This window comes from Castor canadensis, chromosome 2, assembly GCF_047511655.1.
Source record: "Castor canadensis chromosome 2, mCasCan1.hap1v2, whole genome shotgun sequence".
Taxonomy (NCBI): domain Eukaryota; kingdom Metazoa; phylum Chordata; class Mammalia; order Rodentia; family Castoridae; genus Castor; species Castor canadensis.
This window is the reverse complement of record NC_133387.1, coordinates 20,245,207-20,269,864: the sequence shown is the minus strand read 5'-3', so window position 1 is coordinate 20,269,864 and position 24,658 is coordinate 20,245,207. Positions and strand designations below refer to the sequence as shown.

General features: G+C 37.9%; 1 protein-coding gene across 1 annotated transcript in view; it reads left to right on the top strand.

Moving 5' to 3' along the window:
- LOC109702019 (aldo-keto reductase family 1 member B10) overlaps nucleotides 1-24,658 on the top strand; it is a 60,061-nt gene that overhangs the window by 12,282 nt on the left and 23,121 nt on the right. The window lies entirely within an intron of this gene.

Here is a 24,658-nt window from a genome sequence, read left to right as displayed (position 1 = left end):
CTAAGGTTGGCAAATATTTTATTAGGTAAGTATGACAAAGCAGTGAAGGGCAGAAAATAGGAAAGTGTGCTCCAAGAGCTTGGAGTGTAGGCATAGAGATGCAATTTGTGCATCAGGACTATTTATATCTGTTTTTCTGTATTTTTTGGAAGGACCAGGGTTTAGATTCAGCCTTGCACGTGCTAGGCAGGCTCTACCACTTGAAACATAGGCCAGCACTTTTTACTTTCATTTTTTGGGGGGATAGGATCCCTAATGTATGCCTGGCCTAGTCTGGACCATGCTCCTCCTATTCATGCTTCCCACATAGCTGGGATGATGGGTAAACATCACTATGGGTAGCTTTTTATTGGTTGAGATGGGGTCTTGTGAACTTTCCCTGTAGTGGCCATGAACCACAATCCTCCCCATCTCCTCCTCCCAAGAAGCTAAGGTTATAGGTGTGATTTAAAATGCCCAGTTAATATACATCAGACAAAGGACTGATAACCAGAATATACAGGGAACTTAAAAAACTAAATTCTCCCAAAACTAATGAACCAATAAAGAAATGGGCATGTGAACTAAACAGAACTTTCTCAAAAGAAGAAATTCAAATGGCCAGAAAACACATGAAAAAATGCTCACCATCTCTAGCAATAAAGGAAATGCAAATTAAAACCACACTAAGATTCCACCTCACCCCTGTTAGAATAGCCATCATCAGCAACACCACCAACAACAGGTGTTGGCGAGGATGCGGGGAAAAAGGAACCCTCTTACACTGTTGGTGGGAATGTAGACTAGTACAACCACTCTGGAAAAAAATTTGGAGGCTACTTAAAAAGCTGGACATCGATCTACCATTTGATCCAGCAATACCACTCTTGGGGATATACCCAAAAGACTGTTACTCCAGAGGCACCTGCACATCCATGTTTATTGCGGCACTAATCACAATAGCCAAGTTATGGAAACAGCCAAGATGCCCCAGCACTGACGAATGGATTAAGAAAATGTGGTATCTATACACAATGGAATTTTATGCAGCCATGAAGAAGAACGAAATGTTATCATTCGCTGGTAAATGGATGGAATTGGAGAACATCATTCTGAGTGAGGTTAGCCTGGCTCAAAAAACCAAAAATCGTATGTTCTCCCTCATATGTGGACATTAGATCAAGGGCAAACACAACAAGGGGATTGGACTATGAGCACATGATAAAAGCGAGAGCACACAAGGGAGGGGTGAGGATAGGTAAGACACCTAAAAAACTAGCTAGCATTTGTTGCCCTTAATGCAGAGAAACTAAAGCAGATACCTTAAAGCAACTGAGGCCAATAGGAAAAGGGGACCAGGTACTAGAGAAAAGGTTAGATCAAAAAGAATTAACCTAGAAGGTAACACCCACGCACAGGAAATCAATGTGAGTCAATGCCCTGTATAGCTATCCTTATCTCAACCAGCAAAACCCCTTGTTCCTTCCTATTATTGCTTATACTCTCTCTACAACAAAATTAGAGATAAGGGCAAAATAGTTTCTGCTGGGTATTGAGGGGGGGAGCGGGAGGGGGTGGAGTGGGTGGTAAGGGAGGGGGTGGGGGCAGGGGGGAGAAATAAACCAAGCCTTGTATGCACATATGAATAATAAAAGAAAAATGAAAAAAAAATAAAATAAAATGCCCAGTTAAGAAAATATTTTCGATTAATTCTGTGACTTGCACTTGCCAGACAAGTGCTCCACTGCTTGAGCCATACTCCCTAATCTTCCATCATGATTTTGGGAATTTTTGGAATTTTGCTTAAAACTTTCCCTAGATAAATGGTTCTTTGTGTTAGGCACCTGGTAACTTTCAAGCATTCTGCCGATTGCAATAGTTGATGATATCACACAAGCCCAGAGACATGCGGTCTGGATGCTCCTGTCAATCAAAGCGTCTTATGATATGAGTGCCTGTTTTTTGCAACTTTTATGAACATTATTATGATCAAAAGAATTGTTCAACTAGGCATTCTTAGATCCTAGATGCATTACTTGTATGGATCAAGGTCAGAGAAATTGTAGAAAGGTTGTTTCTCTACTAATATTGTAACCAATGAGGAGGGATATGCCTAGGAGAAATGCAAGTGTGTGCTTTCTTAAAAGAGTATTTAATATAACAAATAATTTTGTTGTCCTAGCAATTTTGCAGTCCTAGCTCTAGATTTTGACTTGCTTTGGTCACATGTCACCTGTCCCAATTCTAACCTGCCTCACTCCTGCCTTGCTTTGAGAGTCAATGCCAGAGGTGGCAGAGGCTGTGAAATCCACAAAGATACCGGTGCTCATTAAGAAATAGATGGCATCCCTGGGAATGGGGTGGGAAATAAGGGTGAGTCTGAACAAGAAAGTTACCATTAATCTGGCAATTTCTTCTTTTTTTTTCTGTTGTATTTCCTGTTATGAAATATTGCAATTATCTAGAAATATACAGAAACTAAAAGAATGAGCATCTGGCCTTATAGCCACTCAAATTTAACAAATGCTAACATTTTGCCATAATTGCTGCAAACACTTTTTCTAAAATATTAGTGAAGAGCCAAGTGGTTACCAGTATAGCTGAGGACCACTTTGTACCTCCCCCATCTCTATGCTCCTGACTCTATCCCAGAGTCAAACTCCATCCTCAGTTACCGAATCACCTCATCCTCTGCTTGTCATGGTCTATTGGCTTTCAGACCAATTCTCCACCCGTGCTCTCCTCCCTTCTGCATGATGGTGGAGGAATCAGATGGCCTCTTCTGAGTTTGCTCAGTGCCGGAGTGTTATGTTAGGAGGTTGGAGGGCTGGAGAAAGGGAAAGCCAGATATTTTGTTTCTCTTTCTTTCAACTCTTTTCTCTCTCTCTCCCTTGAGTGATGTCTCCAAAAGAAGTTGCATTCCATCTGTGTTCCCAGCTCTTACCTGGCAGTCTCCACGTTGATCTGTCTCCTGCCAGAGGACACCAGAAAACAGTTTCTGTGATTAGGAAACACCACTTCCTCCCCTGTCCTCCATCTGTAGGGACTGTAGTCTCTTCCTGCTACTGCTACCTTCTTGGTTGCCTCACTCCTCCATTTGTTATCCCAGCTCTTTCGCAAGTGTGTAACCAAGTGTTTCAGTTAAATATCCAATGTTCAAAAATCATAGCATGGTTTCTGTTCTTATGAGTGGACCCTTGACTCATACACATTCTATCCACATCTTTACTATTTCACAGCCACAAATTATCAATGGGATTGTTTGGATGTATATAAAATGTATAAAAATTATATAAAGGAAGCAATTTCAAGCAAGAGCTCAATGATATTTCTTTAGTAAGCATTTTGTGATTGTTTCTCCCTGCTGTGACTGTATGAGTCTTTTGATAAAAAGCTTCTTAGGATTAAAAGTTTGCATTTCCATTGATTAACTATATAGCTTTGTGTGTTTGTTTCACTTGAATTAAACCAAATAGAGTAAATAAAAAAGCTGACATGGTGAAATGGAATGTTTAAAAAAAAAAAGCTGCTTGTTTGTTATTTTCAGCATTTACAATTGGATAATGGGAACATTGCAAGCCTCAGGGCTCTCCACATCACAATTCAAACATGCAGTTAGTTAATTCATCCTAAAATCTGATCACTATTTGTAGATAGTGAAGAGTAGCCCTAGTAGTCAAAAACTAAAACCAAAGCCACCTTGATGGGAGAAGAATCTAAGATACATGTTATAAGTTGTATGACACCAACTCTTCTCTATGATTAAGTAGGGAACTTGCTCTATGAAAAAGGAGGAAGGGTCACAATGGGGGAAAGGAGATGATGAAATTAGGTGTGGAAAAGGAAGGAAGCTAGACATGGGAAGTAAGGAGGCAGGGAGAGTGTTCTGTCCCAAGCCTTCTCTCTACCGGTTGTCTGGGACTAGGCTGGAGAAATGGGTATTATGTAAATGAAGATCCTACAAGTCCCAGGTATTGAAGGGCCATATTTATCTCACTGGTATTTAGGTGTTGGTTAGATGATGCCAAAGTACACCTGGGACCCAAAGGGATTTGGATCTCTGCCAGACTCCATGAGATCCAACTGTCCAGGCCTGTTTCAGTCATCTGAATAGCCTTGTAGTGATTCTGCATTTTGAATCACTAACAGCCTGGACCTTGCTTACTGCATTATCATGGGAATTCACTGGACAGTATAGAGTTTAAAAGGCATATAGATTAGAGAGAGGCTCCTTTAAAATGATTTTCAGGAAAATCAGAAGGATTTCAATAGGGAAGATGTCAGATACAGCATTTTTGGCTTTAACAATGAGTATCCATAACTAAAAAATATAAACTCAAAACATAAAAGCATACAAAAATAATAGGCACTAATCATTCTTGGAAAAATCAACTTGCTATAAATGTGACAAAATGGGTTAATAATTTCCATAAAGTTGAAAGAACTTATATCAGTAAGAAAAATCTAAGTTGCCAAAATGGAAGTTGTTACATGAAAAATGATCAAAAACCAATATGAAAATGACTCAGACTAATAACCCAAGATGCGATTTAAAACAAGCCACTTTTGATATCAAGTCAACAAAACTTAGAAATAAAAGGGAAATCTATTTTAGAAAGATGTAAATTTTAACAAGCTATTTTTTATCTGAGAGGCTAATAAGTTCATTTCATTTTTACTTACACAAAATTTTCTACTTTAGAAAATATACTTTTATAACATTTGATTCTTAGATTGAACATGAAATAATCATTTTAGAGCCAAGGATATAATAAGACAGTCAGTCTTTAATTTATTGATAATGCTTTTACTTCTATTCTTACTAGAACCTAATAGTGAAAGGTAAGGTAGAAAATGAGGAATTGTGTACATTCCCTTTCCTTAATTCTGCTTCATAGACATAAGTGCATTCCCCTTATTAGCAATTCCTTTCTACCTGTGAGTAGAACTGAATATAGGCCACGGCCCCAGGATCTGCATTTGCTAAGGCATAGCTTTCAGAAAGCCAAAATGGTGAGCAGAAAATGGCCACAGCACTGTGTATGAACCAGAGATGCTATCAGCTCAGGTGACTGAGTTGTTAGTGTTAGATGGCCTAGAGTCAGCCTCTCAAGGGACCTTTATCAATCTTAGATAAACAATACCCCAGTGCTTCAAACTTGGGGCAATATTGAAAATTAGAGAATGATAATGACTCTTCTATGTCTATAGATATGCAGAGTTCCTATCCTTGCTCTGTTCCTAGGAATAGGAATATTCTAATTATTCCAGGTTTAATTTCTACTTTACATCTTTGTTCATTTTCCTAAAGATGCTATATCAAGTTATCACAAGTTGGGTGGCTTAAAACATCAGCAATTTATTCCTTCACAGTTCTGGAGTCAAGAATTCCCAAATCAAGGTGTCAGCAAGTCTGAGTTCCCTCATGGAGATCCTAGGCAAGACTCCCTCCTTGCCTCTTCCTGACTTCTGGCATTGTTGGAAATCCTTGGGGTCCTTGCCTTTAGCTGTATCACTCCCATATCTCCTTCTCTGCCTTCCCTGACATTCTCATAAGGAAACCAGTAGCTGGTTTCATGACCTACCTTACCCAGCATATTCTAATCTTAATTTAGCTAACTCCATCTGCAAAATATTGCTTTTTCCAAATACGTCATATTCTGAAGTTCTGGGCAGACATGGAGTTCTGGGGAACACATTCAAGTGGTGTCTTACACATGACTATACCCAGAGTTGAGTGCTCAGTGTTTGTTAGGATATATTTATGGACCTTTTTTTACTTGTTACCCAAGTAGTTAAAAGAGCATTTTTTGCATCATTTGAAAATATACATAAATGCTTTTTTCTTAATAGTGTACTTTTTTCTGTATGTATTCATTTACCTAGCTCCTTAGACTTCGTAGTGGCGTATCCAAGGTAAAGTGTGTTTAATTATGTTATTGGTGTTGGCAGCTTGTCCAGCACCATCACTTTCCATTTGTGTCCTCTGTACTGTGACATGCAACTTGGGCCTCAGCAATGAAGAGCCACAGTTGACATCTGCTGCAACTATGAGAGAACACCATTTGCCTGACAAGACTAAAAGAGTTTATTTGGCCTTTACTATCTGGTGTACACATTTGTTTTCAGTGCCAAGCCCAGTGGTGGCCATGACAGCCTATGAGGGCTCCTTTGTCACAAGATAGACATTGTAGACAGAACTCTAAGAGGTGACTCCAATGACCCCCATCCTTATATATCCCTTTTTGCTTGTGTGTAGGCAGGACTGTGAATGTGATAAGTTGTGCTCACAGGTTATATTATATTGTATGGTAAGAGAAATTTATTAGATGTAATTAATGTCCCAAATCAGTTGAATTTAAGATAGGGAGATCATTAGGGTGGGTCAGAATTAGCATGAGCCCTTACCTGTGTTCCTTCTGTTTATAAAACCATATATAATGAAAATGCTGCAGAAGAAAAGATAGGGCAGAGCATACTTCCTTTTCATTTCACTGCGTCTTTCTCACCAGTAAACCAAACATAGAGCTGCTGCTAGCTGCGTGCATATCCAGAATTGAGATTAAAAACACTTGAGTCAATTTTGTGCAGTGTGTCCGGTGTTCCGATTAGAACGATACTCATTTCAATGTGTGAGATACAAAATATGAGTTGTGCAAGGTTGAAAATTCTGCATATAATTTAAATGCTTTTATATTTATATTTAAAACTGGAATTGTGGACAAGAGGCATGGCTCAAGAGGCAGAGCGCCTGCCTAGCAGCTTAAAGCCCTGAGTTCAAACCCCAATACCACCAAGAAAAAGAAAAAATAAATTATGTAACACTATCTGCTGTAAAATACTTTTTAGGAAAAAATTTATATTTATATAACAGCTGCACTGAAATTAAATTTATATATTATCTTAAACTATTATTTCACATGGAAAAGAAGAATATATGTTGATAACTATAGATGTTACGCCAAAGAAGTTATTTCTAGTTTTGTACTAAAATCAGTTGTGTGAACTAAATACAAAACAGGACACCACAGCAGCAGTTTAAGTCTTATTTTTCCTGTTTATCCATTTGAACACTACTATACCAGATAATCTGTTTCCCTGACATTTTCAGCAAACCTTGGTTTCTGAGAATAGACTGTTAACTTTCAAAAATCTTTTTTATTGGTGAAATGGAAACACTGGTTTTCCTTGTGAATGAATATTCATATTTGTAAGTTCTGAGTTTATAATTCAGGTTTGAGCAAGATGTGATGACTAAAGAAAATTACTTGAAAATATGGAGAAATGCTGTGGAAATGACCCATGTATATACTTCTGGAAAGAATAAAGTTATTCATTACTTCTGTTAAACATTAACCAGTATAGTTCAACTCCTGGTTCTGTGCTGTATTTTATATGCAACATATCTGCTGTAATATTTTAATGTTTGAACATTAATGTTTTCAATATGTTTAACCACTTTCCTGCTGTGATTTTGTCTTCCATTCCCATTTATTTCCATTGCAACTTAAAACAAGATTCTTCATTTAAAAAACTGAAAATGAACAATAATAAAGGCATACTATATAGCTCATAGTAATAATTCAATTTTTGAAATTTCCTTTATCTAAAATGAAATTGAAGAGCAAACAAAGAAAAATTATACAGACAACAAGAAAAACCATGGGGAAATGGGAGAAAGTTTTATATTTTGATACCATTAACAGCACTTTTCTTTCATGTTTTTTGGACAAGAGCCCAAAATTTTCATTTTCCATTGGGTTATGAAAATTATTTAGCCAGTCATGAGCCAGATTTCTCATTCTAAGAGAAGTTTACAACTATGAAATGGTACAAAAAGTACGATAAAGCTTTTGAGATTGGATAAGAATTAGTATGAACTCTTGTTTTTTCACAGATTGCTAAAGAAATAATTATACACATGAAGATTTGTGCAACTGTAGATATATATGAGGCATTCTTCATTAAAAGAAACTACTGGTGAATGGAGAAATAGATGTTCTAGAGTTGAAACAGGGAAAGGTGACCTTGGTCCGTATTTTCTACCTAAAAGAGAGAGCTCAGAAAATGATGGAGCCCTGCTTAAAGGACATAGAAGTCAGCCCAAGTTGAAAATAAAAATTAATAATGGAATGAGTGACTAAAAATCCATCAAATAAAAAAAAATTCCAAAGAGCACACTGAAAATAATGATAGATTATGAGACTAGAAAAATTTTCCTTAAATATATAGTCAGCTAATAAATGTAGAAGACATGATGGAATTGCAGAACCATATTAACATCAATTCAAGAAACATCAGTGAATGTTTAAACATGTATTGATGAGCAATAGACTATTTGCCTAGTCTCAAAATACCTGTTCACTTATCAATTTCTTATTACTTATTCCCTGTTGCTTATTAATTACTAAAGGAAAAAGAATTGCCTTGCAGTGGATAAATCTGATAGAGACCACTTGTATAAGTTTTCTATTTATGCATGTCAAATTACCACAAATTTGACAGCTTAAAAGAGTGTCTACTTATAACCTCAAAGTTCTCTAAGTCACAAGTACAGTGGGTTCCACTGGATTCTCTTGTTAGCATCTCTAAAGACTGAAATCAAAGTGCCAGCCAGGTATGGGAAGGGTTGGATTTCTAGTCTCATTTAGGTTGTTGGACAAATTCAGTTGCTTGTATCTGAAGGACCCTGAGTCTTGGTTCCTTGCTGGCAGTCAGCTAGTGAACCTCTTGCAACCCTGGTGGCCATTTTACAGTTCTTTGCCCCATATCTTCATCTCAGAAAGTTTAAACCTTCCTGGAGTTGAGTCCCTGCCACTCTTTAAATCACTTTGACTAAATCACTGTTACTAGCTAGAGAAATCAGTCTTCTTTAAAGGGCTGATTTTCTTAGGTTAAGCCCACCTGGATAATCATCCTTTTTCCTATAACAGAATAATCATGGATGTAACAGTATGTGCCAAGGTTATAGGACCAACTTAAAATTCCTACCATAGAAAGTCAACTTAGTATTAGCAAAAAATAAGAAAAATTGAAACTGTGTGTCACTTGATGGAATACAATAGGAAGAACTCAGCATCGGACTTGTGGCATCTCTGAGAAAGATGAATAATTTGAATCTAAGCATCAGGGAACATCAGAAAATGCACAATGAGAGATATTCAACAAAAGCAGTGTTCTATAATCTTTAAAATAGTCAAAATCATGAAAGTCAAACAAGGATTCTGGAACTGTTGCAGACTGAGGAATATTGAAAAGACACAACATATAAATGCACTGAGTCATTCATTCTAAGCTGGAATTGCTGGCTATGACAGACATTACTGAGGGAACTGGTAAAACTTGAATGGGGTTTGAAATGATAAAGTGGTAATGCACCATGGCTAATTTCCTCATTTCCGTGACCAAAATGACATGATAGGGGTCAGATCTTCTTTGTAAGAATTACAGACTAAAGATCCAAAGGTGATGGGGTATCATTTCTGGAAATTAGTAAGAAAAAAATAATAATTGTTTGTACTACTCCTACAACTTGTCTGAATATTTTAAAAATTATCTTAAAAGGAAAACTAGATAAAACGAGAAAAGAATCATTCATTAGCTAGTCAAAAAAGTAAAAAAATGCAATCTAGACTTCTAATTCCTAATTCCTTTGGACACAATCTCACATATTCTTCTTAAAAATAATTTTAAGGCCTGGCATGGTGGCACAAGCTTATAATTCTAGCTACTTGGGAGGCTGAGATTGGGAGAACTGCAGATTGAAGTGAGCCCAGCCAAAACGTTCATTGGATCCCATTTCATACTATACCACCCATGGTGGCTTCCTGTCATCCCAGCTACCTGGGAGGCTACGATGGGGAAGACAGTTCCAGGACAGCCCAGGCAAAAAATTGCTGAGATCTCATCTCAACAGAAAAAGGTGGGCTTTGGTGGTGTGTGACTGTCATCCTAGCCACAGCAGATAGTGTGAAATAGGAGAATCATGGTCCAGTCTGATCCAGGCAAAAAGTTCAACTCTATTTTAAAAATGACCAGAGAAAACAGGGCTAGAGGCATGGCTCTAGCTATAAAACAATCTGTTTCATGAGTTGAGGATGTAACTCAGTAGTAGAGTGATTTCCTGGTATACACAAAGTTCTGTGTTTGATCCTCAGAACTGGAAACAAAACAAAGCAAAACAAAACATCCATTTTGCTTTATGTTGAATATTTTTAAAAACCACCAAACAAAAGGATCTTCCCCTTTATAATACTAGTTTGTAACAATGGAAAAATGCTAACTGATATTTTTTAAAGAGTACAGAGGTGCTAGAAGTCTCTGTCAGTGTTAGAGCATGTAGTTAGCACTTGCCAAGCTCTGGGTTCAATACCCAAAGTCAGGAGAGAAAGTGCACAGATATGCCAAGAGTCTGTCCATGTACTAGGGCACTCTCCATTTTCAAAAAGAGAATGGCTTTCTTTTATCTAACACTATATATATATATATATATATATGTATATATATATATATACATATATATAATATTAAAAAGTTTTTTAATTCATTTATTCATATGTGCATACATTGTTTGGGCCATTTCTCCTCGCTACCCCTGCCCCCCACCCCACCCCACCCCCGCTTCCAGGTAGAACCTGTTCTGCCCTTTTCTCCAATTTTGTTGAGGAGAAGACATAACCAATAATAAGAAAGACAAAGCATTTTTGCTAGTTGAGATAAGGATAGCTATACAGAGAGATTCCTAGCATTGCTTCCATGCACAAGTGTATTACAACGTGAATTGATTCATCTCTACCTGACCTCTTCACTACTTCCTGGTCACCTTCCCAAATTGATCTCTGTCATTTTAAAGTTACTGTATTAGCTCCTCAGCAGTGGGGACATCAAACACTTTCAAGTTTTGGGTTTCCTCCCTGTCCCCATTCCTCCCGCATGTGCTCTCCCCTTAGCGTGTGACCCAAGTCCAACAACATTGCTGTATTTGCCCTAGATCTAAAGTCCTCATATCATATGAGGAAAACATACAATTTTTGGTTTTCTGAGCCTGGCTAACCTCGTTCAGGATGATATTCTCCAGTTCCATCTATTTATTAAAAAGATATTTTTAATATTATAAATTTTGTTCCAAGAATGTTTATTTATTTATTTTTTTGGTGGTACTGGGGTTTGAACTCAAGGCCTCACTCTTGCTAGGCAGGTACTTTACCACTTGAGGCACTCTATCAGCCCAAATAATGTTATAAATTTTGTAAGCAATAATATTTACTGCCTATTCTTACTTGTTTCTCATGGAACTCAACAGTCAATAAATACACAAATGCTCCATTTTGATTTCTGCAAAATTGAGAATCACCCAGGCTTAGGATATCTGGGGGGAAGGGATACAGTACTAGGGATCAAACTTAGGGTCTTGTACTTACTAGGTAGACATTCTACCACTTAAGCCATGCCTCCAGCTCTTTTGCTTTAGTTTATTTTTTGGGTAGGTTCTCTTACTTTTTGCCTTGGACCAGCCTTGGATCAGATCCTCCAACCTTCACCTCCTGTCTAACTAGGATTATAGGCATGATGACCATGCTTAAATTTCTTATTGTCTTGCTAGTTTATAAACTTCAATCATGCCTATTACATGAGGCAGTTCTGATGCAATCCACTAAGTGAGTCAAGCATCTTTAGTGGCAATCTCCTATAGTAACATAACTTCAAGTGTCCTTTCCTTTATTTTCAGCTAAAATTTTATGACCCAAGTTGAGTATTGGTTACAGTGAAGTTCCATGTTTTGAATAAGCTCTACTGACTTTGGCATGGGCTAGTTCTCTGTATTACCATCTCTGAATTCAATCTTTAACTATTATGAACTTGGCTGAGTATCCAACACCATGATTTTGCACTTGACTGATCGCAACCTGACTTTGGATTTAGGATTTTTGCTTCCTGTTTGTATGAGACACATTGTCTTTATTCTCTCTCACACCAAGGCAAGGGCTGTGGCCTCTTAGACAAGAGCAGACTTGTGTGAATTCAAAACATCTACAAACTTAGCTCATTTTTTTCCCTTAGGAACCTCTTTTCCTGGTGTTAGTTGTTAAAAAAAAAATTCCAAACATATCACCAATACATTGCCTTCAGAATAAATCACATACTGAGTGTTTTCTTAAAAACATCAAGAAACAAAGTCAGAAAACTCAACTTTTGTTAAGGTATTAAATTGCTACATCCACCAAAGTAAGTGCCCTCTTTTTTGTTTACCTCTCAGGTTATGTAGCTCTAGAAGGAGGCTCTTTTGAACCCTACACTCTTGACTTCTTGACAACAATTTGGAGTTAGTTCCAAAGGCCCTGGATCTCTTAAACCTATTTCCTTAATTTTTGCCTAATCTCTCAGAGCGACAAAAGCATTTCAGGAAAAGAAAACTTTCCATTCCTTTCTTCTCCACTGATTCTGACACTAAGGATGCAGCTTTTATCTTTCAGCTTTGCTTGACTTACTTATAAACAAACAGTTAATATTCTAAAGTGAAAAAAAGTCCTACTGTAATTGTCATGCTCTGAATATTTTTAACTTAATTCCATTCTAGTAGTTAGCCAGAAACCAAGCACTCAGATAAGGATTTAAAACACTTGCTTGATCAAAATTATCAACCATTCAACATCACCCATTATGAATTCATCAGACACAAGCAGCACATTCATAGCTGCAAGCTTTTCTCTTTGATGAGCTAATAGGTTTGTTTTGTGTTGCTGTAGGTCTGCCCTGCTTCTGGGGCAGGAAGTGAGTCTGGGCTGGCAGTCAAGACAGCATACAGCCAGCCACAAGATCAATGAACAGTTGTGGGCTTTAAGCTTCAGTAGAAAAATGGCTGATTTAGGAGTTTCAGCCTTATCCAGTCAGCATGGAGTCAGGACTCTCAAGGTGGGTGAAGCACAGAGGCAACAAATTCCACAGATCTTCAATATTACAGTGTGGCTAATGTTTCAATACTGCTAGTGAATAGGAATTCAGTTCCCAACTAATACTTAGAAAACTCTTCTGTTTAGAAAGGCCTTTCTCATATACCTTCCCCTTATTTTCAGCATATCTCAATTCCATGTTCAGTGACAACCTAGATAACGTCTTATCATAGTTCTTATGAAAGTCCTACAACTATTTAAGATAGGTGTCTTATCCTATGTTATACTCAGTTGTGATAAACATCTCCAGGTTAAGTTTACTGTTGGAATTCAACCAATTAAATTCAGCTTTATTGATTTAATTGATTAATTTATTAATTGAAACTAATTTATTAATATTTTAGATTACATAATTAAATTCAATTAATACAGTTTAAAATAGATGTAGTTGAAGGAAACAGGGAAAGCCTGGAGGGGCATCAACAGGGTCTTGCTTCTGTCACCTGTCTCCTGAGACCATGGTGATCTACCTCCATGTGTGCTGTGTACTTGCTCCATCTGGAAATACCTTCGCAAAGGGACTGAGCTTTCCAGCTCAGTGCTATCAGTGCACAAATCATCCTTCTTCCCAAAGGGCCTCCCACACAGGCCCACGCTCAGGTGTCATTTGCAAGGACCATCTGAGGATACTGGGACACTATCTCTTACCCAAACACCTCAGCCTGCAGAAAGACACATAGCTTGAGAGGAATTCACAACTCACTTGCCTCCAAGATATATTTGCTTAGTATTTCTTTACCATCTCAACACCAAGCTAACTGCAGCTTCTACCCAGAGTATGAGGATTTGAACAGGGAGGGAAGTCATTCTGGACAAATGTCCTTCTTCAAAGTAATTTTGAGCATCTAGGAGAAGTCTGAAACACACTCCCTGTTGCTACAATTACACAAAAAAATGCTGACATTTCCCTGTTTTCAGGAACTACCTGCCAAATGCAATTAAGGAAAAATTGAATATGATAAAATTGTTTCATATTCAAAAGCCATGTATTTCTGTAGTTATTATAAACCAGCTCTGGACTGGGAAATGTGAATGTTAATAGGTTTTTCATCTTTTTGGGGCATCTGGTCCCAGTGTTCTCTTGCATAGCTATCACCACAAGACAAGCATAGCTTGGATGGCTGGAAACACACTGCGAGAGTCGCCAGCAGAGCAAATCTCAGATCTGCCCACCAAGACCACATGAACTACCTCTTACTCCCTCAAGGCCTGAAACCAGTAGGGAGTTTATCCTGTGCTGTGTAGGGTACAGGGATAGGGAGAGGATGAGACAGAGAGTAGAGAAGGTTTCTGTGTGACAGACGCATGTAGGGAAAGGGTGACCAAGATGTGCTTTCTCAAACTTCCAGGAATTACCTAGGAATCTTATGAAAACCCAGATTCTGACTCAATGGGTCTTTGCTGGGGCTGAAATGCTGCTTTTCTGACAACTTCTAGATGCTGCCAAAGCTGCAGTTCCCTAAGCACACTTGTAAAGGACAGACAGAAAACAGGAAGTGGCAGGGTTCAAGGATCACACTTTCCTGCATCTGAAAACTTCTCTGGTCTACCTCTGAGTCTTGACTTGAGTTCCAGATTATGCTCTAAATGGCTTCATTTTATGTGTCCAAGTGCACATTTAAGTTAGTCCTCCTTCCCCAGTATAGAGGACCTCATGGCAAGCATTGTAATACATTTCTGGAAAGCATGGTGCATTGTCTCTGCTGCTGCTGGTTACAGTGACACACACACACACACAGCACAGCAACTGCCTGGCTGTTCTAAACCAGGAAAGGGATGAGATTGACTTCTGCAACCAGATAGAATTGTTCTATAATAAGCCTTTCTGTGCTTCATCTGCTGAGCTTTGCTACTGCTTACTATTGCAGACAGAGCTCTTAAGATTGAGTTAGATCTGTTAGAGCACTTGTGATTCACTAGTATTACAGGGTAGGTGTTCCAGAAGTACTTTGGAGGGTTTTTTCTTCCCAAAAGAGACAAGAAAGAATGTGTATGCTGGAAGAGTATCCCTGGCTTTTCGGATATGCAGCCCCTTGTCTTTGCTGAAAACCAGGGCAGTATCATCATTTTGCATATGAAGAAATTGAGGCTCAGATAGACTAGGCAAAAGTCACAGTGAGAATAGAAAAGAAACTAAGCTACATTTGGTGGCTCAATCCTTTATCCTAGCTACTTGGGAGGCTGAGATTGGGAGGATTTTGCTTCTAGTCTGCCCTGGCAAAAAACAGTGTTCACGAGACCCTACCTCAATGGAAAAGTTAGTTATGGTGGCATGCACCTGTCATTCCAGCTACAGCAGAAAGTGTAAAAGAGGAGAATCAAGGTCCAGGACAGTCCAGGCAAAAAGTGACTCCCTATTTCAAAAGTAACCAGAAAAAAGACTGTGGAGACACGATTCAATCAGTAGACCACTTGCCTAGCATGCACATGGAACTGAGATCAAACCTCAGTCCTACCACAAAAAAAGGGAAAGGAGTCGGAATGATAGCATGCAGCACTAACATAGACTTCACAGTCCATCACAAACACTGACTCACTTTGTGTAAGGAGGTGTGATGCTCCTTCATGAATAGGATGGATGACTCAGAGCTTCACCCTACTACTCCTGCCCAAGAAGTCAGCTTGGTAAAGGTGACTCCATGCTATGAAAGAAGAGAGGATAACAGCAGGCATCCTCTACCAATGGTTTATACACCTGCTCAGGGCTGCCTCAAACCCCTGTGGCTTTCTCAAAGACAAAAACTAGCAGGGCAACCAACAACCCCTAGGTTTGGGAATTTCAGCCCCTAGGCCCTTCCTTAAAGATCACCATGGAAGACAGGGTTGGAAGAGAAAAGGAACATGTGCCTCCTCATCCCATTTTAAAGGATTAAAAGCAGAATCTTTCCATTTCATCACAATGGAGGATGACTCCAGCTGGAACCTTCATGTACCTGGTTTGTATATATCAATTAATTTATGTTCACCAGCAGGTCATCAGGGGGTGTGTTGGTTCTTTGTGGGGGAAAAGAGTCACAAAGAAAAGCACAGTTCTATTTTTAGTTTTTGAGGAGCCTCCAGACTGGTTTCCATAGTGGTTGTACTAATTTACAATCCCACCAAAAATGTGGGAAGGGTTCCTTTTCCCCACAACCTCGCCATCATTTGTGTTTGTGTTCATTCTAACAGGAGTGAGGCAGAATCTTAATGTGGTCTTGATTTGTATTTCCTTTATGGCCAGGGATGTTGAGCATTTCTTCATGTGTTTTTTGGCAATTTGGACTTCATTTGCCCATTTCTTCTTTGGATCATTGATTTTTTGGGAGTTTAGTTTTTCGAGCTCCCTGCATATTCTGGTTATCAATCCCTTGTCAGATGTGGCTAGCAAAGATTTTCTCTCATTCTGTAGGCTTCCTTTTCAATCTGGTGATCATTTCTTCAGTTGTGTAGAAGATTTTTAGTTTCATGTAGTCCCATTTGTCAATCCTTTCTCTTAGTTGCTGAGCCTTTTGAGTTTTATTGAGGAAGTCATTGCCTATGCCTATTAATTAGAGTGTATGCCCTGTTTTTTCCTGTACTAGCTTCAAAGTTTCAGGTCTGATATTAAGGTCCTTGAGGCACTTTGAGTTAATACTTGTATAGGGTTAAAGACATGGATATAGTTTTAGTTTTCTTCATGCAGATATCCAGTTTTCTTAGCAACAGTTGTTGAAGAAGCTATATTTTCTCCATTGTATGTTTTGGGTGCCTTTGTCAAAAATCAAGTGGGCATAGCAATGTGGATTCATATCTGGGTCTTCTATTTTTTTCACTGGTCTTCATGTTTATTTTTGTGACAGTACCATGCAGTTTTTATTGCTATGGCTCTGAAATAGAGTTTGAAGTCAGGTATTGTGATATTATCAGTGTTACTCTTTTTGCTGTATTGCCTTGGCTATTCATGTCTTTTGTGGTTCCAAGTGAACTTTATGGCTGATTTTTCAATCTTTGTGATGAATGTCATTGCAATTTTGATGGGGATTGCATCGAACATATAGATTGCTTTTGGTAATATAGCTGTTTTCACAATGTTGATTCTGCCAATCCATGAGCATGGGAGATCTTTCCATCTTCTATAGTCTTCGATTTCTTTCTTCAGTGGTTTATAGTTTCCATTGTAGAGGTCTTTCTCTTTGTTAAGTTTATTTCTAGGCATTTTGTTTTTGAGGCTATTGTAAATGGAATTATTTTCCTATTTTCCTTCTTAGTTTATTCATTGTTGTTATATAGAAAGGCTGTTGATTTTTGTAAATTGATTTTGCATCCTGCTACTTTGCTGAAGGTGTTTATGATGTCTAGGAATTTTTTTGGGTCTTTCAGGTATAAGATCATGTCGTCTGCAAATAGGGATAGTTTGACTTCTTCCTTTCCTATTTAAATTCCTTTTATTTCTTTTTCCTGTCTTACTGCTCTGACTAGGAATTCCAAGACTACGTCAAATAAGACAGCAGAGAGTGGACCAGCAATACCACTCCTAGGGATATACCTGAAGGCATGTAAATCATGCTACAATAAAGGCACTTGCACATCCATGTTTATTGCAGCACTATTCACAATAGCTAAGCTATGGAAACAGCCAAGATTCCCACTGCTGATGAATGGATTAAGAAAATGTGGGATTTACATACAGTGGAATTTTATTCAGCTATAAAGAAGAATGAAATTTTCTTGTTTGCAGGTAACTAGATGGAACTGTAGAACATTATCTTAAATGAAGTTAGCCGGATTCAGAAAACCAAACAGGTGTTTGTATTCTCTCATATGTGGAAGAGAGACCTAATACAAATACAAGCATTATTATCAAAAACAAGTTATGCTAAGGGGAAGTCACATATGAGAGAGGGAGGGTAAAAGAAGGAAGTTAAGAAGGTAAATATTATTGATGTACTTCCCATACAAGAATGAATATAGAATTTTTAAACCTGTTGAAATCATCATAAGAGGGGGTCTAAGGTAGAAAAGAGAAAAATAGGATGAACCAATTTGGTTTATAATACATATATACATGGAAATGTTACAATGAAACACCCTTTCTAGTATCGTCAACAAACAAAAATGCCATTTTTTCTACAAAAACAGAGACCAGGAAGGCAAAAGAGATCCTGTCTGGGGATTAGGTACCAGTGGGAGGGGGAAGGAAATAAGGAAAGGGCTTGGAAGGTGAATACGGTAGAAATATTCTGTACACATGTATGTGAATGGAAAAATGAGACCTGTTGAAACTATTCCTGGAATAGGGGTAGGGGGATAAAGAATAATGATGGAGGGGGTGAATTCTACTGTGATAAATTGTAAGAAATTTTGTAAATGTCACAATGTACCCCCAATACAACAATAATAAATGAAATATATATACATCTATACGTATATATATATATGTATAAAAGAAAAGCACAGGACAAAGTAGCTACAGAAGGGAAGGGGAAGTGGGATGACATAAAAAATATAAAACAAAATGATAGATTGGGGGCAATAACTGCAGGAGCTAACTCTCCTCTCTGCCATTTGCTACCTACCCTCCATCAAAACTATTCTACATCTTCTCCTTCCTCCTGAAACTGATTAACACTTTTCCTTCATGTTTAGCTGGGGATCTCCATGCACATTTGGAGACAGTGAATGTATAGAGAAAACAAACAAGTGCCACCTTATTCTGCCATTGTCAACTCCATCCCTACCACCCTTGGCTGTCCTATGCCAAATGTATTCCTTTACAAAAGGAGGGCTGACTGTAGTCCTATCCAGAACTTTTTAAGGAGTGAGAGAGCAAGAATATTTCAAGGACAATTCCCAGATGCTCATGAAGTCTAAACTGGATCTCAGACCTGTTGGTTATGTAGATATATGCTTGCTATGAAACCATTCCTATGCCACACTCTTCTGGGTACCTTTCCTAAACCAGATGCAAAGTGTTCTTGTCATTATGTAGTTTCATTTATTTCAGTATAAAATTTAAGCTAATTTCAGGCTTGTTGGAATTAACCCTAATAGCACAACCTAGCATAGGTTCATGGCCAAAAATTTTTTTTTTTCATTTTTCTTTTATTATTCATATGTGCATACAAGGCTTGGTTCATTTCTCCCCCCTGCCCCCACCCCCTCCCTTACCACCCACTCCACCCCCTCCCGCTCCCCCCCTCAATACCCAGCAGAAACTATTTTGCCCTTATCTCTAATTTTGTTGTAGAGAGAGTATAAGCAATAATAGGAAGGAACAAGGGGTTTTGCTGGTTGAGATAATGATAGCTATATAGGGCATTGACTCACATTGATTTCCTGTGCATGGGTGTTACCTTCTAGGTTAATTCTTTTTGATCTAACCTTTTCTCTAGTTCCTGGTCCCCTTTTCCTATTGGCCTCAGTTGCTTTAAGGTATCTGCTTTAGTTTCTCTGCATTAAGGGCAACAAATGCTAGCTAGTTTTTTAGGTGTCTTACCTATCCTCACCCCTCCCTTGTGTGCTCTCGCTTTTATCATGTGCTCATAGTCCAATCCCCTTGTTGTGTTTGCCCTCGATCTAATGTCCACATATGAGGGAGAACATACGATTTTTGGTCTTTTGAGCCAGGCTAACCTCACTCAGAATGATGTTCTCCAATTCCATTCATTTACCAGCGAATGATAACATTTCGTTCTTCTTCATGGCTGCATACAATTCCATTGTGTATAGATACCACATTTTCTTAATCCATTCGTCAGTGCTGGGGCATCTTGGCTGTTTCCATAACTTGGCTATTGTGAATAGTGCTGCAATAAACATGGATGTGCAGGTGCCTCTGGAGTAACAGTCTTTTGGGTATATCCCCAAGAGTGGTATTGCTGGATCAAATGGTAGATCGATGTCCAGCTTTTTAAGTAGCCTCCAAATTTTTTTCCAGAGTGGTTGTACTAGTCTACATTCCCACCAAGGAACCCTCTTACACTGTTGGTGGGAATGTAGACTAGTACAAAAATTTTTTTACAATGAAACACTCTTAGTTTGACAGCACCTATTAGCCTCCTAACATTGTATAATTAAACATCAAAACGTATGCATAGATTCCAAACATTTAAAAATTTTTTCATTAGCATAAATTTATCATATAAAGAGGTTTCCTTATATTTACAGCATGCATATAATGTACTTTGAGTGAGGTCACCCCATCTACATTATTGCTTCTTTTTTGAAAACATTTTTATTAATATACATTATTTGTACAGGGGGTTTCACTGTGACATTTCCATACATGCTTACAATGTGCCTTAGTTAAATTCACCTGCTACACCATTCTCCCATATCTCCTTTCTTCTTCTTAAGACAATTTCAACAGGCTTCGTTGTCCTATTTTCATACAAGTATATTAAGTACAAAACCCACATTTGCCCTCTTTTGTCCTCTCCATTCCCTGTCCCTCTCCCATCATTACCACTCCTAAGCAGGACCTTTGCATGTTACTGTTCTTCATTGTTTTAGTGTATATCCATTGCTCAAAGGGATGTGCCATGGTATTTCACGTCTATTTATATAGATACATACATATATATATATTACTTTAATCAGATTAACTGCCTCTATCACTCTTTTACAATCCCACCTACCTTTTTGTTATTCAACAGTTTTTTAGTGCATTTCATTATGCTATATTCATACACAGATGCAGTGTGTATCAATATTATTCACTATCATTCTCTATTGTATCCTGACATATTCCTTTGGATACATACCCAAGTGTGGTATCACTGGATCTTATGGTAATTCTATTTTTAGTTGTTTTGAGGAGCCCTCCATACTGCTTTCCATAGTGGTTGCACTAAATTTATTGCCACTAATCATGTATAAGAGTTCCTTTTCCCCACATCCTCACCACCATTTGTTGTTGTTTGTGTTTTTAATGATAGCCATTCTGACTGGAGGTGAATTCTCAATGTGGTTTTGATTTGCATTTCCTGTATGGTGAGGGATGGTGAGAATTTCTTCATTTATTTATTGGTTCTGTACTTCTTTTGAGAATTGTCTGTTCAGTTCCTTTGACCATTTATTAATTGGGTTGTTGATTCCTAAGGAGTTTATTTTATTTTTCTGTGCTCTCTATCCTGGTTGTGAATCCCTTGTCAGATGTATAGCTGGCAAATATTTTCCCTCAGTCTCTTCAGACTCAAAATATTTTCAATATACAGTGAGGAGTTTGTTTAGATTAAACAGATAGTTGATCAGCCAATAATTCTGCACAAACGTTCTCATATTTTCATAACAATTTTATAAATTTTCTGCTCCCTGATATATAGTTATCTGTACTTTATGTGATATCTGCTGAGTGATTCAGAACCATCATAAATCTATAATTAATCAAATTTAAATATTTTTAAGATAATTTCTTCCATATATGTAACATCCTACAAGTTATTTAAATCAAACTTCCCAGAAAATTGATCCTCAACATCAATATTATCAGAAGCTTTTTTAGTTTTAATAAAATTCATATTAATTAAATGTTTAAACATATTAATATTAATTTCAGTTATGTTTTTATAAATAGTATTAGTCTGAAATATCATAATTTATAACATAAATTAGATATAATTTCTCTATAATTATTTTGTCCCTTCCAAAGCTACCCTGGCATGTAACATATGTACTAATTTCCTAATATTGCTGTAATCAATCACTACAAATTTAGTGTAAAACATTGTAACTTTGTTGTCTTAGAATTCTGTAAGTCAAAAGTCTGGTATGGTTCTCCTGAGTTAAAATCAAGATGTCAGCTTGGGAGTGTAGCTCGGTGCTATAGGGTATTTAGCACGTGCAAGGTCCTTTGTGCAAATAGTAGCACACACACACACTTAAAATCAAGGTGTCAGCAGGGCTGCCTTCTTTTCTGGTGGCTCTAGGAAAGGTCTTTTTCCTTGTATTTCCCAACTTCTAGATGCCACCTGCCTGCATTCCTTGGCTTATGACCCTCTCTCTCTCTCCATCTTCAAAGCCAGCAGTGTCAGCCTCAGTACTTCTCATGGTGCCACGTAGCTGACTCTCTTCTGCCTCCCTCTTTCACTTATAAGCTCTGCTGCAATTACATTGGACCCATGTGAATAATACAGGCAAATCTCCCCATTTAAAAGTTAGTGGATTGACAAGCTTAATTTTGTCTGCAAATGGTATTGCTATTTGTTATGTAACCCAATAAATTCACAGGTGCCATAGATTAGAGTAGGAACACCTTGGGAGGAGCATTACTTTGCTTACCACACCCTGTGTGATTTCTCATGAGGTCATACCTCAGGATTCAATGCCTTGAATACACGGTTAACTTCTTTTCTTCTGGTTATAGGACTAAAATATTACTCCCCATGGACTAAGATGCTTGCTGCTCCTAGAGGCACAAACTTTCAGAACTGTGGAGTAAGTGGGACTTTGCCCAGCCTACAGACTACAAAGCTCCTTGTGGCCAGCATGGCTCCAGGTACACATTGTAGGAAGGGAAGCTTCTAAAGTGAAGCCTTGACTGGCCCCACCCTTAGACTACATGTAACACCAACCTGTAAACCAGAAACTACAAGAGACTCCAGCTAGTTTTATTTTCTTGGAGTGGTGCTGGGGATCAGGTCTCAGGCTGTGGACATGTGAGTGTTTGCCTCCTGAGCTATACCCATAGCCCAGTGGTGAGAAGTAGCATATCAACCCTGTCACCACACTGTCCTGCCTGAACATGGACAATAATTAAACTGAAAGACTAGAGGTCGTTAAACCTCCAGTCAATGACTTGGCCATAGCTATGCAAATTACAATGCAGAATACAAAAAATATGAAAAAAAGCAAGAGAACATAATTCTGCCAAAAATACTGATTCCATAATGTCAGACTCTAATAGTAGTGAAGTGATGAAATCTCAGACAAAGTATTCAAAAAAGTAATTATAAGAATGATCAATAAATTCAAAGAGGATGCCAATAAACACCTGAAGGAATTCAAAGAGGATACAAATAAACACCAGAAATAAATGAAGACAATGCTGGGTATGGAAAGAGGGACATAATGAAGATATACACATCCTGAAAGAATAAAATTGAAATTATAGGAATCTAAAGATCAATAAGTCAAATAAAAAAACTCATTCAGTGCCTGAAAGATAGACAGGATCAAGTTGAAGACAGAATATCTGGGTCAATGAATTAGAACATTCTGACAGTGATGAGGAAAAAATAAACTTCAAATGGAACACACAAGACCTCTAGAACACCATTTAAAAATCAAACCTAATAACCATGGGAATAGAATGAGAAGAGGTGGCAAGATAAAGGCACAGAAAACATATTCAATAAAATAATAGCAAAAAATTTGCTAAGTCTTGGGAAAGAAACAGCCATTCAGGTGCAGGAGGTTTTTAGAACACCACACATGCAAGACCAGAAAAGATCCACTCCACTTGATATTATAGCTAAAACATTAAATTTACAAAACAAAGAATGTTGAAACCTACAAAAGAATAGCCACAAGCCCTAAATAAAGGCAAGCCCATCAGAATAACAACAGATTTCTCAAAAGAAACCCTAAAACCAAGGAAGGAATACAAGATGCACTTTAAGCCATGAAAGAAAACAGCTGCCAAGTTAAATTACTGTATTCAGCAATGCTATTCTTCATAATTACAGGAGAAATGACAAATTTCCATGATTGACAAAAACTAAAGGAATTCATGACAACTAAGCCGGCACTGCAAAAGATACTGAAAGGAATAATAATATACACAAAAGAGGAAAATAAACAAACCTCTGTGGTTTAGCATTATTATAAGGTTAGAATTATTTGTAATGGAGACAACCATCTTCTAATGGCCATCTCTTTGCTAACTGCTCTACTTACTTTATTTGAGATGAGACTTGATGGTTCAATTGTTACCAGAAGTGCTGGGGTAGGTAAGGAATACCATCCTTCTGGATCCCTTCCCTAAAGAACTAGGCTGTTGCAGAATTGACAAGACAAGCATTTTTTTGTAAATCAGACCACAGAATAAATTCTGATGGCCTGTCTGTTGTACTGCCTGTTCCATTTTTTCCATTCTGTTCTTCTTTAGTCACTCACACAGTACTTGTGGAGCCACCTGTTACTAGTGCTCTTGGTCCTGCCTGGGAGCTGCATTAATGCAGTCAGAGTAGCAGAGTTGATAAGGAATATGCCAATAATTTAGACCGTTCTCCCAGGTTGGAGTTCCCTAATACTTCTTTTTTTTTTTTATTCATATGTGCATACAAGGCTTGGGTCATTTCTCCCCCTGCCCCCACCCCCTCCCTTACCACCCACTCTGTCCCCTCCTTCTTCCCCCTTACCCCATCGCTACCCGGTAGAAACTATTTTGCCCTTATCTCTAATTTTGTTGAAAAGAGAGTATAAGCAATAATAGGAAGGACCAAGGGTTTTTGCTAGTTGAGATAAGGATAGCTATACAGGGAGTTGACTGACATTGATTATCTGTGTGTGTGTTTTACCTTCTAGGTTAATTATTTTTGATTTCACCTTTTCTGTAGTTCCTGGTCCCCTTCTCCTATTGGCCTCAGTTGCTTTTAAGGTATCTACTTTAGTTTCTCTGAGTTGAGGGCAACAAATGCTATCTAGTTTTTTAGGTGTCTTATCTATCCTCACCCCTCCCTTGTGTGCTCTTGCTTTTATCATATGATCAAAGTCCAATCCCCTTATTTTGTTTGCCCTTGATCTAATGTCACATATGGGGAGAACATACG